Source organism: Octopus bimaculoides, chromosome 28 (genome assembly GCF_001194135.2).
Source record: "Octopus bimaculoides isolate UCB-OBI-ISO-001 chromosome 28, ASM119413v2, whole genome shotgun sequence".
Taxonomy (NCBI): Eukaryota; Metazoa; Mollusca; class Cephalopoda; order Octopoda; family Octopodidae; genus Octopus; species Octopus bimaculoides.
In genome coordinates this window covers 5,361,275-5,367,777 of record NC_069008.1, presented here as the reverse complement: position 1 = coordinate 5,367,777, position 6,503 = coordinate 5,361,275, and the positions used below count along the sequence as shown (strand labels likewise).

Below are 6,503 nucleotides of genomic sequence, written 5' to 3'. Positions count from 1 at the left end.
TGCATACATACATATATGTGTGCACATATATATGTGCATGTGTTTACATATATATATATGTATATATACATATATGTGTGTACATATACATATATGTGTGTACATATATATATGTACAGGTATATATGTTTATATATGTACATACTCCTACACACTATATACACTTATATATACACATACATATACACACGCACATATATACACTTATACACACACACACACATATATATACATACACACACATCCATCCAGCAACAGACTCACATATATGCCTACACTTACTTCTCTGCATACACATATACATATGCGCACACACACACTGACTGATTCACAACAGACTACGACTAATACAACCACCACCAAACACTACTTCTACTACTACTACTACTACTACTACTAATAATAATAATAATAATAATACTAAAACTGACACCATTGTCATCATAAATCACATCAGAGCTACCATTACTATCGATACTACTACCACCACCACCACTAACATCACCACTGCCCATTGCCATCCTCCTCTTCCACCTCCTCATCGTCATCATCATCCTCATCAGCACTGTGAACCTCATTGTCATGATCATCAGATCTACTACCACTACTACTGCTGCTATCATCGTCATCATTACCATGTGAGTGTTTAACCCCGGGTCACCTTTGACCAAGCAGTCTTAAGATCAAAGAGATTCTGAATCCATCTAATACCATCTAATATCAAGTATCCTTTTTTTTTTTTTTTTAAAGACACTAATGTGCAATTTGGGAAAGATTTGGCTGCTATTTCTACCAGGTCTAGCTACCATGCAGAGGTTTCCCTCACTGGCTCATACATACACACAGAAGACAGGAGGACATGATTTGAGGGAGATTTGGCTGCTATTTCTGCCAGATTGAGCTACCATGTAGAGGTCTCCCTCATTGGCTCATACACACATGAGATAGTAAGGTGTAATTTGAGGGAGATTTGGCTGCTATTTCTAACAGGTCTAGCTACCATGTAGAGGTCTCTCTCGTTGGCTCATACACACATGAGATAGTAAGGTGTAATTTAAGGGAGATTTGGCTGCTATTTCTAACAGGTCTAGCTACCATGTAGAGGTCTCCCTCATTGGCTCATACATACATAGGGAGTGATTTAAGAGATTTGCTTTCTCTTTTTAGCACAGAAAAGCGTATGGTATGATTTGAGGGAGATTTAGCTGCTATTTCAACCAGGTCGAGTTATAATGCAGAGATCTCCCTCATTGGATTCATGCATACGTAAGACAGTAAAGTGTGATTAGAGGGATATGTTGTTGCTATTTCTAACAGGTCTGAAAACAAAAGATAAATGAAGGAACAACAAGCAGATGTGTTAGTTTAATGCTCAGGAAAAATGGAAAAGTCTTTGATGTTTTGAGCATATGCTCTTTGTCAGAAAGAATGTTAGTTTTTGATTATCTCACCCCCATTAAAAACTGGGTTATCTCCCCACTAAAAAAATTGGGTTAATGTGGCGACAAGAGATTGGATTAAAAGAGTTAGATCCCTTTGATTCAATAGTTCAACACATTGTTGACTTTTAGCCTCCACAATAGGAATGGTATGGTTTGTTATAAAAATGTTATCAGATTCACTAAAATGTTTAATTTTTTTCAGTTTTCATGTTTATTAATTAATTTTTTTTTTCTTATAAGTACCAGTCCTATTCCAGTAATAAGTAATTCAGCCCGTAGCCTAAACAATAATTAGCCAGAGATGATTTTTTTAAATGAGAATATCTGAAATAAACCTGACTGATCTCACAAACAAGAATACTAAAAATGAACCTGACCGCTCTCAAAAATTAAGGGGGAGAAAAACCGGAAAAATAATCCAGAATCCTTGTCCAGTGCCAGATCGATCTCAGAATCTAATCAGTTTGTGCCAGTTACGAGGCCAAACATCCCTGACGGTTTCATCAGAATCCATCCAGTGGTTCTTGAGATATCTTGTCCAAGGAGAAATAAACAAACAAACACGACTGAAAACAATACCTCCGCTTTCGCTAAGGTAGAGGTAATGATAATAACAACTGCTGTCATCAACCACGACATGATCTTTCAGCTCGTTGTCATCACCATCATTAACAGTGTCACCATCATAGAGATATTAAGTTTTACCATCATCAGTCTCTTTATAATTATGATCGTAATCATTGTCCTCTATAACAGGGGTTTTCAAGCTTTTTGACTTGCGGACCCCTTTTTATCTTTGTTGACGATATTTTCTGTTTGGACGACACTAATTTTCAAATAACTGGAGTCCGTTGTTCTATTGATAACGACAAATAACTGACCGTGTGTAAAAATACACCGACACGATCTAAAGCAGGGGTTTTCAAACTTTTTGACTTGCAGGCCCCTTTATATTTCAGGCTTTACCTTAGCGACCCCCTTATAAACGCTTACGAAATTTATACATAAATGTTTGCTTAATATAACATATTTTTACATTTATTTCTTTAACAGTATTTAACAAATAGGTTTATTGTCAATGAAAAGATTTCAATTAAAAAACATATATAAAATCAAATTGCCCATAAAAAGTACTTGCTGTCCACGGACCCCGTGGTCCGTGGACCACAGTTTGAAAACCCCTGCTCTATAATACTCAGAATCCATACTTGCATCACCATCATCTCCATTGCCACCATAAGTCATACCAGCCAACCAACCAACCAACTGACAAACTAGCTAGCCAGCAAACTAAACAGACCCTTCTGTCCCTACCACCCAAGCCACTATGACCCTATCTGCAACCCTAATTTGAATGCTAGGGTATTACTATCTATATGTCAATACACTAAGGCCAAATGTTTGATGCTGTCATGTGGTTAATAGAAGGGTGTGGCAAAAAAAGGGAGAGAGGAGTGTTAGTGGTGAGAGCTAGGAGAAAGGGAATGCTATTGATTAATCATCATCATCATCATCATTTAACATCCGCTTTCCATGCTGGCATGGGTTGGACGATTTGACTGAGGACTGCGCTCTCTGAGTACTCTTATTATAAGGAAAATGAATTTCATTTTCATAATTAGTGTACAAAACTTAATCCATAAACCAAATTTGAAAACAATTGGAACAAAATTGTAAACAGTGACAAAAACCACAAAGATCCCTTCGGGCCTTTTTGCCTATCGTATAACAGTTTATCACTGGCGTTTCTTCCGGTTTGTTGCATTAAAATTCTGCCGTGGTCAGCTTCACCTTTCATCCTTTCGAAATCTATAAAATAGGTATCATTTGGTCACTGGGGTCAATGTAATTGACAAGACTTCACCCTTTTAATTTCACGCCTTGTGTTCATATTAGAATTATTTTTCTTTTTGATTCAGGATTTGTTGGAACTTCTGATGTCTTGAATGTACAGTGGGCTTGTTACAGGCAACCAATGGTGCCATGCTGTCTGTTCTTTTCAATTATTTAATCTTTTGCTCATGATTCTGGGTGTTCCTAGGAGGCAAACCTTCTGTAACAACACTGCTGGATACTCATTATTATTATTATTATTATTATTATTATTGCTATTATTATTATTATTATTATTATTATTATTAAGGCATCAAGCTGGCAGAATCATTACCACGCTGGACGAGATGCTTAGCAGTATTTCGTCTGCCACTACATTCTGAGTTTAAATTCTGCTGAGTTCGATTTGACCTCTCATTCTTTTGGGGGGGGGGTCGATAAATTAAGTACCAGTTGCATACTGAGATCGGTCTAATCAAGTGGACCCCTCCCCCAAATTTGAGGCTTTGTACTTCCAGTAGAAAGGATTTATTATTATTATTATTATTATTAAGGCATTGAGCTGGCAGAATTGTTGGTATGTTGGATGAAATGGTTAGCAGTACTTCACCCATCGCTACATTTTTAAGTTCAAATTTCACCGAGGTGGACTTTGCCTTTCATCCTTTCAGGATCAATTAAATAAGTACCAATGAAACACTGGGGGTCAATATAATCGACGGGTCCCCTCCCCAAAGATTTCAGGCTTTCTGTCTCTAGCAGAAAGGTTCATTATTATTATTATTATTATTCTTTTCTACTCTAGACAAGGCCTGAAATTTGGGGGGAAGTGGGGGGAGGGGGCAGTCGATTAGACCGACCCCAGTATGCAACTGGTACTTAATTTATCAACCCCGAAAAGATGAAAGGCAAAGTCGACCTTGGTGAAATTTGAGCTCAGAACATGAAGACAGATGAAATACCGCTAAGCGAGTTTCTTAACCACACAGCCATGTATCACAATGTCATCTTTCAAAGAATTAGTAGTAACTGTATGTGTGTGTGTGTGTGTGTGTATGTGTATATATATATATATATATATATATATATATATATATATATATATAGGCTGCATGATAAAATACTTGTTTCCCAACCACATGGTTCTGGATTCAGTCTCACTGCCTGGCACCTTCAGCAAGTATTTTCTAGTTCTACTATGATAGGGCCAACCAAAGTCTTGTGAGTGAATTTGGTAGTTGGAAACTGAAAGAAGCCTGTCATATATATAGTTCTAAAATCTTTAAACAAGATATAAGTAATAACTATAGTAGACGGTAACATTTTCTTTGCCACTATAACACGGCTGTTGTTACCATATATATCTTGTTTAGAGATTTTAAAACTAGCTATTTTGCTCATTATGAGATCAGTGACTGTCTGCCACATTTTTGTTTGTGCATTATGAGTAGGGTCGATTGACTGCCATCTCCAGCAGGCAGGTATCCAGTACCGATGATGGGTAAAGACCCAGAAACCTTGGTCTACTGGTCTTGCCAAGCAGGAGAGAAGTCGTTTGCTCCCTTACTCACAATATATTGGACACAGGTTGTGTGTCATTAACCAGCTGGAAATGTTACTATATATATATATAAGGCAAATAAGAAAATGGAGAGGATAAACAATCAACAAACATCAGCCTGTAAACAGTCAACTATATCCATTTATTAATTGTTTACAATCATATGTGTAAGTGATCCAAGTAAACAAATGAAATAAGCCAATAAATACGTAAATAAGTATATAAATAGAGATAAACGAATAAGAATAGATAAGTGTACAAATACTAAAATCTTACAGCTGTTTCTACCATGGGGCTGCCAAATCTTCCAAGTTATCCTCATCAGACCACTGATAGACAGGGATGAACAAAAATTGGACAGGGATTGGACAATCTATATATATGTGTATATATATATAGGCGCAGGAGTAGCGGTGTGGTAAGTAGCTTGCTTACCAACCACATGGTTCCAGGTTCAGTCCCACTGCATGGCACCTTGAGCAAGTGTCTTCTACTACAGCCTCGGGCCGACCAAAGCCTTGTGAGTGGATTTGGTAGACGGAAACTGAAAGAAGCCCGTCGTATATATGTATATATATGTATGTATGTATGTATGTATGTGTGTGTGTGTATGTATGTTTGTGTGTCTATGTTTGTCCCCCCAACATCGCTTGACAAGAGACCGATAGAATAAGTACTAGGCTTCCAAAGAATAAATCCTGGGGTCGATTTCCTCAACTAAAAAGGCGATGCTCCAGCATGGTCACAGTCAAATGACTGAAACAAGTAAAAGAGTAAAGAGTATATGTCTATATCTGTGTGCATGTGTGTGTGTACTCATGTGTTTGTACCTGTGCTTGTCTCTCCACTGCCATTTGACAACTGGTGTTGGTGTATTTACATACCTGCAACTTAGCAGCACAGCAAACGAAACTGATAGGATAAGTACCAGGGTTTACAAGAAAAGAAACAAAAAAAAAGAACACCCGGGGGTCAATTTGTTCAACTATAACCCTTCAAGGTGGTGCCCAAGCATGGCCGCAGTCAAGTGACAAACAAAAGTAAAAAAATATACATATCGTTGCTATTATGCAAAAGTGTTGTAAGTCCAAAACGTTGCTTTTTCAGAAAATCAAAGAATATTTTCACCATTCCATTTCTTCTTACATTAACAACAGTTGCAGCTTAACAATAATAATACTTTGTTGGGTGCATAGAATCCTAACTCCATGCACGAATGATATTTTCAGTCAGAAATATTTTTTCAAAACTGTCGTATGTGAGACTTACAACACTTCTAAAAAATGCTAAACCATTGTCCTACACTTCAACAATTTTCATATCTTGGCAGCTAGAGATACGATAGTTTGACCAAGCAAAATTAAGTATTGAAGAAAATGCATTTGGTGACATTTGGACATACCACAATTTACCATAATAGCAGCGATATATATGTATGTATGCATGTGTATGCCTATATATATATATATATATATATATGTATATGTCTGTGTGTGTGTATGGGGAGAGTTGACTCAATATTGTTTGTTACAAAATGATTTTATTTTTCGACCAGCTTTTTTTTTCTCACCACAGTAATTACATGTCTCCTCTCAGTTAAATGCTTTACAGAATCATGACAGTTTTGCGGATAAACACATCTTTTCAGACTATCTCTCTCTTTCCCT

At 36.9% G+C, this 6,503-nt stretch overlaps 1 protein-coding gene across 1 annotated transcript in view; it reads left to right on the top strand.

The window, feature by feature from the left end:
- The window catches only part of LOC106878133 (homeobox protein 13-like), an 11,076-nt gene that overhangs the window by 732 nt on the left and 3,841 nt on the right, over positions 1–6,503 (top strand). The window lies entirely within an intron of this gene.